Below are 14,523 nucleotides of genomic sequence, written 5' to 3'. Positions count from 1 at the left end.
ATTGCGTTTATAAATTAAATGGGACGTTACAACAATACTAATAATAATTATAATAATAATAATAATATTAATAACAATAATAATAAAAATATTAATAATACTAACACTAACTTTACTAAAACTACAAATATTAATAATAATACTATTACTATGATTAATTGAAATAATATACTAATACAAATAGTGCTAATACTAATAATCTATAACAATATATAAAAGGGATTCCCTTTTTGTGTCCACCTTTAAAAATACTAATTTTACCCTTTAAATATAATAATTTATTAAATTTTTAAAAATTGACCGTTATTTTTACAATTTTTTTATAAAATCAGCTATTTCTGCTTCTTCTCCACTCTTTTATTTATTAATGGTTATTCTTTCATCTATTCTGATATATTTCATTTTATTTTTAATAAATATAATTTTAAGTTATTTATTAACTTAATAATATTATAATATTATCACCTACTAATATAATTTTATATTTATTTACACTTGTGTTAACGTTTTGTGTTTACGCTTGTTAAAAGAGAATTACGTTATGTTATTTTAATAAGTAATATATTTATGGCTGTTTTATTTTTATGAAAAACACTAATATGCATAGGTAATAAAATATTATAATAAAATTTAACAAAATATTATATTATCACGCTTTATCTATTAAATGCATAATTTATAATATCTTACATACTATATATCGAGTACCAGATTCTATTGTATGATTCCATTTATTAGGAGCCAAAAGTACATATTTTAATAATTAATTTATAAAATTTAAAATATCTCAAAGTTGGACGATAAAAATATAAATATAAAACGTAGTACATTTAAATCATAAAACTGTTTTACTAAACTTTAATACGAAATATTTGAAAAAAAAGACTTTGTTGAAGATTCTTACACTGCATCAAATACTTGATCATGCAATAAGTTGCACCATGTCTTTATCTATGGACATCTCTATCTTCAAAATAAGTTTTTTCTACCAATGTTTATCTGTAACTGTAGAAGACTTTTCCTAACACTTAATTGAAAATTCAACTTCACATAATAAGGATAACATGTAGTTGAATTAAATATTCTTATGCGGATAAAATCTCAATAACTAATTTTAATTGTGGTCATTTAAATATTAAATAGTGACATCAAAATAAATATAAAATAATAAATTATTATTATATATATATATATATATATATATTATTAATATTGAAATAAAAATAAACTATTATCTAAAATAAAAAAGAAAACGGTAACAGCAACAAATACTCCTATCTAAAAGATGGCTTCTAGTAAGATAGATGTGAGTATGGTATTCAACTTTGGAACCTCCTCCTCAGCAACAAATAGTCCTATCTTTTCTCATGGGACTGCATCAGCAAATTGCAAAACAATGTCATCTACATAATAACAAGTATGCAACTAAATATCATAGCCTCTACCAATCTTAGGCTCCAACGGGTCCATCCAAGTGGGTATACGCAAAACACAGCTACTGCATGTCCTTAAAGTACGTGGTTGGATGCTTAGTGGAGACATCAAATAGAGGATTGTCCTTAAAAGTTCTCCCACACTGCTACTCTTGCACCTCTGCAAGATTACACAACATGTCCCGTTTATAGTTAGTCCAAATTACAATAGTTATATGAATCAAAGTCCCTAGTCATTGTATCTTTTATAAGAAAATGTAAATCAGATTTCTTATGCAGCTATGATATAGAAGAAATAAAAGGCTACACACTCGGACATTCTTGTTTAAACTTGTAATAAGGCCTACCTTGCATAATAACCACCTTCAGAGTCATTGCCAACATCATAAAAGTCATCGAAAATACACAAAAATGACCTAGGAGTCTTATTAGGAATTAGGTGGGTGTGGATTTTCTTGGTGAAAAGTATGGAGAAATGGTATTTGAGCCCTCTTTCGGGCATATGTGATTCCTCTGTCCAAAGGTTTGAACCAATGTAGCACGCTTTAGCAGTTAAAGAATCCCCTCTTTCAATTGCCTTCTCTTCCATATACAAATTAATATAAATATATAATAAAAGTGGTATAAATAATGAATGTTGAAAATAATCACAAAATTTGTACCTCGTAATGAAAACATTCCCCAAAATTTTGAGGAACCACAAAGAAGTGACGTGCCCCCTATGTGAGCCTTCAATAAGGTCAGTTGGAAGAAATAAGCTTTATGGCACTTCTTATCATTTGTGGTCATTGTATATAGGGGTATAAAACCTCTTCTAGATTAAAGTTTCAACAGGGCTAGATAAGAGAAACCGGTGATTAAAGATTTTAGTTGCAAACATATGGTTGAGGCATCTTGGATCTTTTTGCAGAATTTTCTTATTATACTTACTTGGAAGTTCATATACAAAAACCTTCAATCTCACCATGGGATTATCTTCCAATACATCATCAACACTATCTGCAGTTCGTTTAACCACAACATGCTTATAACCTCACAAATTTAAAAAGTGTATTAGATTTCAATATATCTCTAGAAATATAATTGTTAATATAATTAATTAAGAAAGTACAAATAAAACTCTGACCGTGTATAATTGCACATATGAAGCAGCATAAATCTAGATACTGAATAAGAGCTTAGTTTATAAGTTTCATTAAATCATGTGGTTTCAAACTATTTTAATCCAATACACATAAAACATGAGAAAATATGACCAAATCAATTGAAAAGCCTCACATTCAACTACCACATATTTCCAGCTTATTTATTCAAAGAAAATAGTTAGTTGCATTTTATGGCCAACCCTTTTATTTTAATCCCATTTCTGGATGAAATCCACTATGGTTTACCATGCTAAATTCTCTCTCCCTATAGCAATTATCTAAGATTTAAATAGACATCGTTAACCTGCTTCACATTTTATTTATTTCTTATTATTGGTGTAGGATATTCATTTAAAACATATGGTTTCAAGTATACTGCATAATTGCCCATTGATCTTTATTTATACCTCTCTTCTCTTAAGAGTTACACATGCATTGAAATGAGGAAATGTTCTAGCCACATAATCTAAAAAGTAAGCTTTTTGCCACAAATGCAGACAACAATATCCAAGAGGCCTTTCTACTTCAAGTGGTATTTTTTGATTCCAATATATTTTATTGAAGTAAATATTAATAAAAATAAATGTTTAGCACAAATTTTGGCAGCAAGTAGAAGAAAGTTTTCCTGCTCTCTCCAAGCACGAAAAAAAAATTGAAGCCTTGTCTACCAATTTTACCAAAAGTTTCCATACTACATTTCAAAAACTAAAAAAGTAAGGACTAGTGTTGTACCTCTGAAAAAAATTGTCAGCGAGAATTATTTCCTCTGTCTCCTTGGACTTCTTTCTAACATCCAAATTTAGGTCCTCGAGCTTTGAGCAGGGCTCAAACTCATTTGCAATATCCCTCAATGTACTAATGATAATAAAATAAGCAGTACATTATAAAGATACATAATGGATATTTTAAGTCATACATTACAAAGACAGAATTAATAATATAAATCATATGCAATATCCCTCATCTTTCTAAAAAATGCTTGTGCAAATATAATGACTATTTCACTCTTCACCAAATACAATACCTTTTCTCAGATGGTATAGCTACCCCATTTGTTGCATTAGATGACCCCGTCCTATAATGAGTACTTGAAATATCAGATCCATCAAACAGAAAGAAGAAAAGAAGAACAACCAAGAAGCAACTAAAAAGTTAATAAATTAAATAAATAGAAAGAAAAGTACATTCATTAAATGAAACAATAAATCGTAACATGTACCTTCTATGTGCTATTTTAACAACAAACACCATCTCCCCAGCATTTCAAACGGCTGTAGAAAAAGAAAAAATAAGCACACAGATAAATGAAACGCCTTTTCTTGAAGAGACATAAAAAAAAGGTTTTCTGCAAAGATCAAACATTTGAAAGCAAAATACATAAAACCCAAACCAAGATATGATATAGCTGTAAAATTGTAAAATGGTAAGGACAAAATTGGGAGACATGAAGCATAGAGAACAACACCTTCAAGAAAAACATGTACAAAAATCAAGACAGAAACATAGACATCTTCATTTCAGTCATACTTTTTCTTCAATCCACAACCATACACATTACAAAAAATCTTACTTTTTATTCAATCTACAACCATAGACATCGAAAAAGCAACTAAACACACAATAATGATATTAAAAACAAAAAATAGTAAATATACTTCATGAAAACAAAAGGTTTAGGTTTTTCTTCAAAACAATGAAAAAACAAAAGGTTTAAGCTTTTCTTCAAAACAATGAAAAAGAAGTAGAAAACAAAAGTAGAAGAAGACCATGAAGGAGGAGAAAGAAAACTCAAGCTACTGACTTTAACCAACTATTAAAACGTACTAATCCAGAGGACACCATCTTCATCACAAAAAACCTCAAAAAAAAATAAACCTTTCATGAAAAAAAGAAGAAGGAACACATAAGAATTAAAAGAAAAATAAATAACACCATAAAAAATAACAGAGAAATCTGAACATAGCTTTCAATAAATACTAACCCACTGCTACAACATATTTAACAGAAAAAAAATTACAGAAACATAACCTTTTATAAAGAAGAAGGACCACAAAAGAAGTAAAAAAATAACACAATGAAGAACAACAAACAAATCTCAACAACAAACCACAAATAGACGAAAAAAAGAAAAGAAAAGAAGACCACCAACAATAACATCATCATCCTCAGTCATTCTATTTGTTCAAAAATACTTTCTAAAAACGAAAACTTGAACCTTTTCTTCAACCCACAATAATAGATGTATCAAGTATAAAAAAATAAATACAACAACACCATCAACAACAACAAAACATGTTCAAGATTTTGTTAAAAAATACCTTCTAAAAATAAAAACATAAGTGTTTTCTTCAAAACGAAACACATTGCAAAAATTAAATCTTTCACGAAGTAAAAAAAAAAACAGAACAACAACAACAACAAACACAACAACAACAAACAGAACAAAAAAAAACTTAAGTTGGTATGAGGAAGAAGAAAGAAGAAGGATTGAAGAAGAAGGAATACGAAAGAAGAAAAAAAGAAATTACCTCGACGAAGTTTATTGCCTTGGAGAAGAAGATCCTACCGATTGCCTTGCAAAAATTAAATCTTTCACAAAGTAAAAAAAAAATAACAGAGTAAGAAGAAGAAAGAAAAAAGATCCTTGAAGAAAAAAGAATAAATTAAGAAATAGAAGAAAAAATTATCCACACCAATCAAAACTTCTGTCAACCTTCAACAAAAATAAATAGAAAAAAAAAACTTAAGTTGGTATGAGGAAGAAGGAAGAAGAAGGATTGAAGAAGAAGAAGAAGAAGAAGAAAAACAGAAGAAGAAGAAGAAGAAGGAAAATGAAAGAAGAAAAAAAAAATTACCTCGACGAAGTTGATTGCTTGGGAGAAGAAAACCCTACCGTCAACATTCAACAAGAACAAACTGGAAATTAAAGAAAAACGAAAACCTAACTTGATATGAAGAAGAAGAAAGAAGAAGGATTGAAGAAGAAGAAAAAAAGCTAACCTCGAGTAAGCTGATTGCTTTGGAGAAGAATGATGCTGCTGTCTGACAACGTCAATCAATATTTGAAAAAGACGTTCGAACCGCGAAAACACAACAACATCAAAAAGACAAAAATACCCTCAATTTTAACCACGTGTCAATAAATTAAAATGTCTATTTCAGTAATTTACCTACACTAAGAATTTCTTAGATATATAGTAGACTATATGAATTTATATGTTTAGCCTCGATGTATATGTCCTTTGTTCATTTTGTGGAGTGGTATTTGTGGATTTTTTTTTCATTTTTCCGCTACTTTGTTAATTTTTGAGGCACTGACAGAGTCATTGATGGACGTGGTGCAATCATTGATGGGCGTGGTGCAGAGATATAATGAATTGTTTTGTAAGCTTCCGTTTTATAATCATGGAGCTTTAGTTAAAATTGGTTCAAAATTTCTTCAACTTCCTTCCCACTCCCCATTGCATTTGATGACAGGTCATTTTTGGTTGTCTTTATTGTGGACGTTTTTATTTTCATATCCTCCTATTTCGCTTATTAGTATGGATATATGATATTTGTGTTGTTTGTTCAAGGTTGAATCTTGAAAGATATTTTTCTTTTTGAACTTATTTTCGGGCATAGAAAGATTAAAGGTTAGTTTTTTTATCTATATTGGTATGTTCGTTGGGTTCGTGTTGTGATTTTTTTTGTGAAACGAAGTTTTGATTTTTTTTTTTTGTTTTTTTTTTTGTTCTTATGTTACATATCTCTTTCGGTTTATCCTCTTCTTTCTTACTTCTTCTATAAATTGATCCATGAGTTCTTTGTTCAAGGTGGAGGCTTGAAGGATATTTTTTTTGTACTTATTTTCAGGCCTTAAAGGTTAGTTTTTTTTTTTACCTATGTTGGTATGTTCGTTTGTGTTCATGTTGTGATTTTTTTGGTGAAACAAGTTTTGATTTTTTTTTTGTTATTTTTTTTCTTCTGTTACAGACCTTCTCTGGCTTCTCCTATTCTTTTCTTACTTTTTCTATGACTTGATCTATGAGTTATTTATTCAAGGTTGAAAGCTTGAAGGATATTTTTCTTTTACTTATTTTCGTGCATATAAAAATTAAAGGTTAGTTTTTTTTTTCGGCTATTTTTTATGTTCGTTCAATTCATGTTGTAATTTTTTTTGTTATGTTCTTCTTTTGTTACAGACCTCCTCCTTGAAGCTTGAAGGATATTTTCTTTTTTGTAATTATTTTCGAGCACAGAGAGGTTAAAGGTTAGTTTTTTTTACCTATGTTGGTATGTTCATTGGGTGTGTTGTGTGATGTTTTTGGTGAAACAAGTTTTGATTTTTTTTGTTTCTTTCTTTGTTATTTTCTTCTTCTATTACATACCTCCTTCCGCTTCTCTCTTTTTTTCTTACTTTTTTCTATAAATTGATCTATGAGCCTTTATTTTTGTGTTCTCATTTTTCGTGTTGATGAAAGGGTGTTCATCTCCGTCTTTGGTAATATCAAGTTGAAGGTCAGTTATTGTTTAATCCAACACTACTTTAAACTTCTCCTTATTCGTCTTCAAGATTGATTTTTGCTTCAAGTTGTTTGCACATTATTGTTGTTTTTTTCTTCAAGTTCGTTTTTTTTTGTCATTAAACTTATTCCTTCTATTTCAGTGGTTCTGTTTCATTTTTTGGGGTTTAGGAATTTTTGTTGTGTTTATACACTATTAGTTTGGTTTTAAATGGTTCTTTTCAGGTTTTAAGTTCCATGGTAGAAGAGTGAAAAGGTACTTAAACGACAGCAAATTAAACACAGTTCCCACTTAATGAATGATGGAAATTTTCCCTAGGTTTGAACGAAAGCTATTGTTAAGGTCTTGATATAGTTTTCATGGTTACTTATATGAACAAAATTTATCTTTTATCTTTTTGATTTTTTTAAGCTTGCATTCTACCTATGTTTGATGGTTTTTATGCTTAATTATCTCCTCTTATACATTCATGAAATACATCATCCATATCATGTACTAATAATCTATGTGCATATATACCATATCATTTTGCAAAGAATTTATAGCATACATACACTATACTAATTCAATATACTTATAAAACTAACACATTATGTCTAATTTCTCACCTTATGAGGAGCCTACATGTTTCTTTTTTTTTATCCTTGTACAAAGATCCAAAATTGTTTAAGAGTTTGGAGGAACTAAACAAACAACTTGATGAAAGTAGGACATGAGTTTACTCCTCTACAATCAAGCATTTTTTGTTAAAACTTGCAGCATTTGATTATGATTCATTCTAAGCATGAAAGATTTTATCTATCTATCCATTTGTATATATCAATCATTTTATGTAGTTGAAGCTAACTGACAGGTTTAATTAGAAGAACATATCATTTTCTTTTATTTTTTATTTGATCAATTATATCCAACATTTGAGAAACACTTTAAAAAATGTATACTATATTTCTCCGAATTATTTATGGCTTGGACCATTTTCTCAGTTTAGTATTGTTTTTAAATTTGACCTAATTATGTGTTAGAGGGAGTAATCAAAGCATCTCAATTAAGTGAAATATGCAGAGATATAAAAAGGAAAGCGATAATTTATTGTACGCAATTTAGTTTATTTATTTAAAATTTTGTACGCATTTAAATTTTTTGAAGTTATTTGGATTCTTAAACTGTTTTATTTGAAGTTAGTTTTTTGTTTAAGTATTTTTAGTTTTTCATTTTACGTTTGACATGGAATCTAGGCAACATTCACATGGAATATGGGCCAATATAATCACTTGCTCTATCCAACCATGTCTTAGTTCTTCAAAAGATGTTTTACTTTCTTCAAAGTTGAATACAGTAGAAGTTTTTTTTTTCAAATATGGTTTGTTGTGATGTTTTTGTGTTACCAAACAATTTCTTCAAAGTTCAATGCATTAGAAGTTTTTTTTTTCTAGATATGGTTTGTTGTGATGTTTTTGTGTTCTGAAACTGTTTTTAAAATTTTTACCATGCTTCATTATAATCTCATTCTTTGTTATTACTTTTTCTTTCTTATGGAGAGGTAGCTCAATGAATAAGTTATCTTTATTTCCATACGTGGACAAAATATTTCAGCGAGATCCCTCCTTTTTTGAGTTTAAACTTGAACAATTGAATTCTTTTTGTCTTGGAACTTGGAGCTATTGTGAAGGTTCTCTAAGTACATGAGTTTCTTCTGTTTAAATGCGATAGGAACTTGGAGCCAACAGTGTAACTCCTTTTATTCTAAATAATGACACTTCCTTTTATTTTATATAATGACACACAAAAAATAATCTAAAAAAAAAGAATAAAAAACAAAAATAAATTTGGATCCTCTCCTTAATTTTGTCCTTAAAGTCTCATAATTCATTTGTCTGTGACTAGATTCGTAGAACTCACCTCCAATTCTTCACTACTCAAATTCGTCACCAAATTTTCCTGTAGATAAGGTTTGAGCACACAACAATACAATTATCAAGCCAATGCGCAACCAATCAATCAATTCATATTTTGTGATAATTCTTATACATCTTAGATTATATTATCACTAATCATGGTCAAACAAATTATTAAATAATAAGCAATTAAAATAACACACAAACGACATACACAAGACTTAAATTCAAGTCCTCTCAACACAATCAAGACCTTTTAACCATTCGAGCTAGTACTATTCAACGTTATAAATTCCAACATTAAATGCCTTAAAGATTCTCATTACCCGTATTTATTAAAGGTTAAAACACCTTTTTGATCCCAATTTTCGTTAAGTTTTGTCAAAATCAGTCCTAATTTTATTTTTGTGCTCAAATAGGTCCTAATTTTCGTCAATTTTGTTTAATCAGGTCCTTTTTTGCTAACACCGTTTAAATCATTAACGACCATACACGGTGATTGCCACGTGTCACTTCGAGGTTTTTCTGATTTTTTAATTTTTTTAAATTTTTTAAATTTTGTAATTTTCTTAAAAAAATTTAAATGTCCACGTGTCAATCCATCAGTGTGCCACGTATCAGAGTCAATGTTTTATATTCAATTTGGTCCCTATATTTGTTATTTTTGTTCAATTTACTCTCAATTTTGGTTAAAATTGACAAATTTTGTCTTTGTCGAAGATGAGACCAAATTTAATTTTTATATAAAAATTATAATGATGTTAATTTTAATATATTATATAAAAATATTTATTTAAAAATGTGAATTTCAATATAAAAATTAAATTTAGTTTCAATTTGGAGAGGGACAAAATTAGTTTATGTTAAAAAAAATTTGGACTAAATTGAATAAAAATCACGAATATAAAGATCAAATTGAATATAAATTATTGACCCTTACACGTGACACACTGCTGGATTGATACGTGGACATTTAAAAAAAATTAAAAAATAAAATAAAAATTAAATGCCTTAAAGATTCCATTACCCGTATTTATTAAAGGTTAAAACACCTTTTTGGTCCCAATTTTCGTTAAGTTTTGTCAAATCAATCCTAATTTTATTTTTGTGCTCAAATAGGTCATAATTTTCGTTAATTTTTTTTCAATTAGGTCCTTTTTTGCTAACACCGTTTATATCATTAACGACCATGAACAGTGACTGTCACGTGTCACTTCGTGGTTTTTTAATTTTTTTAATTTTTTTAATTTTTTAATTTTTTTAAATTTTTTTAAATGTCCACGTGTCAATCCATCAGCGTGCCACGTATCAAAGTCAATGTTTTATATTCAATTTGGTCCTTATATTTGTTATTTTTGTTCAATTTAGTCTCAATTTGGTTAAAATTGACCAATTTTGTCTTTGTCGAAGATGAGACCAAATTTAATTTTTATATAAAAATTATAATGATGCTAATTTTAATATATTATATAAAAATATTTATTTAAAAATGTGAATTTTAATATAAAAATTAAATTTGATTTCAATTTGGAGAGAGACAAAATTAGTTTATGTTAATAAAAATTTGGACTAAATTGAATAAAATTCACGAATATAAAGATCAAATTGAATATAAAATATTGACTCTTACACGTGACACACGGCTGGATTGACACATGGACATTTAAAAAATATTTAAAAAATAAAATAAAAATTAGAAAGACCATGAAGTGATACGTGACAATCACTGTTCATGGTCGTTAATGATTTAAACGGGGTTAGCAAAAGATCTAATTGAACAAAATTGACAAAAATTATGATCTATTTGAGAAAAAAACAAAGTTAAAACTTGACGAAAATTAGTAATAAACTGCCAAACCACCTTTGAGAAGCTCTGCAATAGAGTTATTGGACTCACTCTACACATGATTTTAAACTGTTCATTTATGGACTAATTCCAAAAATTCGACGTGAGCTTGTTGTCCTTTAACCATCCTTTATTTCTCGAGCTATATGATTAGCTAAACTACTTGAGTCAAAGTTTCATAACTCCAAACCCAAATATACAAAGGGCCCGAACCTCCTACCACCCTCCTTTTTACCCAACCCTAAACTAGCCATTAACCCTCTCACCTCACTCACCAACCATAATCCACTCCCTATTAAACGTTTGACATCTGCCCAATTGCAAGAACCACGAGCCGCAAGTTTATGTTATAAATGTGATGAAAAGTTTTATCCTAGCCATAAGTGCACCATCAAACGTTTCTTACTTTTATTAGGAGATGATCCTCCGCTTAACCCCAACGCCAACACACTTATTGAAAATTCCTTTATTATTGAAGTATCTGTCCATTTTCATTTGTTTCCCCAAGCTTTTTTCGGTAACCCCTTACCACATATTTTTATAAGTTCCATGGTTACATAAAACACCTCCCAATTACTATTTTGGTTGACACTAATAGTTCACACTGTCAACACCTAATTTTGTCTGGATAATGGTGCTAAAAAATAATAATAAAAAATAAAATAAAAATTAATTAAAGTTCAATTGAAAAAAAAAATAAAAGGTTAAAAAAATAAAAATAAAAAATAAAAAATATGTTTTAGGTTGAGAAAGAATAAATAACAATGTTTATTATTATTATTATTATTATTTTTCTTTCTCTCTCATTATTATTATTTATTATTATTATTATATTATTCTTATTTCTTTTATTATGACCCCATTTTATTTTACGTATCTCATTTTAGTTTGGTAAAAAAAAAGAAAACAAAAAGAAAAGAAAAGAAAAAACAAAATAATAAAAAAAAGAACATTAATCTCCCATCTTTTGACAAAGAAAAGGAAAAGGAAAAATAGAAAGGCAAGAAGTCAACTTAAGGTCTTGATAGTTCAGCAGACCTATATCCTTCCACTTTTGGTTAATTGAGAGATGTTCAGAGCTGCACCAAGTATGTTACCATTCAATTTGTATATCAATTGGGAATTACATGTGGTGAAGTCATGATGGTTCAAAGAGCAGAAAGCAACATCTAGCCCACGTCTCGAGATTGAAAGGACAGAAAAAAAAAAGAGAACGAAGAACTTAGGGGGAGATAACAAAGACATACATCAAGTGGAGAAAAAAAAAGGTATAAATACATATTTGGTACCCAAACTTTTTCGGAAAGTCAATGTGGTACCCGAACTTTAGAAATGTTCAATTTGGTACCCCAATTTTCTAAAAAGGTTTGGTCCTCTCCGTTAGGTTGGAGTTAACACCGTGTCCGTACAGGACACGTGTCAAGCCATGAAATTTTTATTTTTTTTTAATTTTTTTTCAAAAAATTAAAAAAAACTGCCACGTGTCAGTTTATCATCGTGTCGCGTGGCAGCTTACAAGCATGACACGTGGCAGTGTAATAGTTGTTTTCAATTTAGTACCTCAATTTAAATTTTTGGTTCAATTTAGTACCCCAATTTTTTAAAATCATTCAATTTCGTCATCTTCCATTTGAGACCAAATTAGTAAATAAGCTTAATTACAACCTATATATACATGTTACAATAACTTTTTATAATATATATACATCAAATCATTTCACCTAAATACTTAAATTATTTGATATTTTTCATTTTAACCTTTGTAATTTTTTATACATGAAATTTTTTACACTTGTAAAAAATAAAATAATTTGAATATTTAGGTGTAATGATTTGATGTATAAATTCAAAACAATTATTTTAACATGTTTATATAAATTATAATTAAGCTTATTTACTAATTTGGTCTCAAATAGGAAATGACGAAATTGGATCATTTTAAAAAATTTGGGTACTAAATTGAACCAAAAATTTAAATTGGAGTACTAAATTGAAAACAACTATTACACTGTCACGTGTCATGCTTGTAAGCTGCCACGTGGCACGATGATAAACTGACACGTGGCAGTTTTTTAATTTTTTTGAAAAAAAATTAATTTTTTTGAAAAAAAAAATTAAAAAAAAAAAAGAAATTTCATGGCTTGGCTTGTCCTGTACGGACACGATGTTAACTCCAACTTAACGGAGAGGACCAAATTGAACCTCTTTAGAAAATTGGGGTACCAAATTGAACATTCCTAAAGTTCGGATACCACATTGAACTTTCCGAAAAAGTTTGGATACCAAATGTGTATTTATACAAAAAAAAAAACAGAGCTCCCTCTATATCCTCTCCCCAATTTTACACGCACACAGAGACATTCAACTGGAACCAACATCCTTCGTCAACACATCATAACAGCAAAAAACCAATTTCATCCACCACCTCACCACAACCAACCCAAGATTTAACTCTCACCATACTTCATTGCACCATCATCTTCATCGCTTTTTCCAGCCAACACAATTACTCAACCCAGAACAGACAAGAGGAAGGGAGAATGAAGGAAAAGTCTGATAGCAAAAGTAAGAGGAGCCCAATACCACCCACGAGGGGAGCTCCGAGAGGTAAGTATCAGACCTTCTATGCTTGATTGAGTGAACATGATTTGTGTTTGTGTTCCACTTTCTGTTTGTGAGTGCCATGAACAACGTTTGCTGCATGTATCTGCTTGATTATTTGACTTATGTTGCAAATGTGTCCCGTGTTCTATTGTTGATCATGTATTTAACTGCTGCCCTCATACCACTATCTTCTGGACTCCCAAATCATACTCCATTCTATGTCATCCAACAGACACTGAATGTTGTCTCCCCTGCCTTTCCCTTTCGCGTCTTCCCCGCCTTTCCCTTTCGCGTCTTCTCGCTTCCTCACACCTCCAATGCCATCATCCTCCATTCCCCCATTCGCCACCAAGCATGCATAAAATATAAAAAAACACAAAGACCAAGTTTGTCCCACAAATCTTCATCCCCAATTTGGCACCACCTGAGACCCTTCACGCCCCTACACAATACCACAGAACTCCATTTGATCATCAACAACACCCATCAACACGAAAACACTTTCTTTTTCTTATTCACAAAACCTTTCCTCCATTACCACTACAACACTTCGTTTGCCCGTTAAAACTCCCCATCTCAACCCATCCTCTAATCCCAATGTCATCCTTCACCTACACAAGATCACCATAATCAAATACCAAGAAACCAACAACCCATCATCCGTTAGCCGTTGATTCACTCAACAGATTCACCTTCTCGCCAGTTCCTCCGTCACCACGCATACACATCACATTTTCACCTGCATAAAAACCAAAATCCACAGCCACAATTGCGCATCCACACACAGAACAGTAAAACAGAGAAGAAACAAGAAACAATCACCGACGGGTCGAAGCTTTGGACGACGAACGCGAACTAGTGGCAGCGACCTCAGGTGTCGCGCAGAGGCAGTACGAGTTGCACCTGAGATGAAGGAGCGCGAAGGTCGAGCATCCCTTGGTTCTCGTTGACGCCTCCGGCATTGATTAGCGTTGTTGGCAAGCCAGTTGTTGGATGGAATGGTGAAGCAGAGACGAAGGTGGTGTTCTGGTGGAAAATGACGAGAGAGAAGGTCTCGCGGAAGAAGAAGATGAAAGATGAGTCATCGCCGGCGT

General features: G+C 30.2%; 1 pseudogene; it reads right to left on the bottom strand.

The window, feature by feature from the left end:
• Positions 1-1,278: 1,278 nt before the first annotated feature.
• Positions 1,279-13,763, bottom strand: LOC114184449 (annotated as a pseudogene).
• Positions 13,764-14,523: the final 760 nt, after the last annotated feature.

Source organism: Vigna unguiculata, chromosome 5 (genome assembly GCF_004118075.2).
Source record: "Vigna unguiculata cultivar IT97K-499-35 chromosome 5, ASM411807v1, whole genome shotgun sequence".
In the NCBI taxonomy this organism is placed as follows: domain Eukaryota; kingdom Viridiplantae; phylum Streptophyta; class Magnoliopsida; order Fabales; family Fabaceae; genus Vigna; species Vigna unguiculata.
Note: the sequence above shows the minus strand (reverse complement) of the source record. Positions and strands in the feature narration are given on the sequence as shown.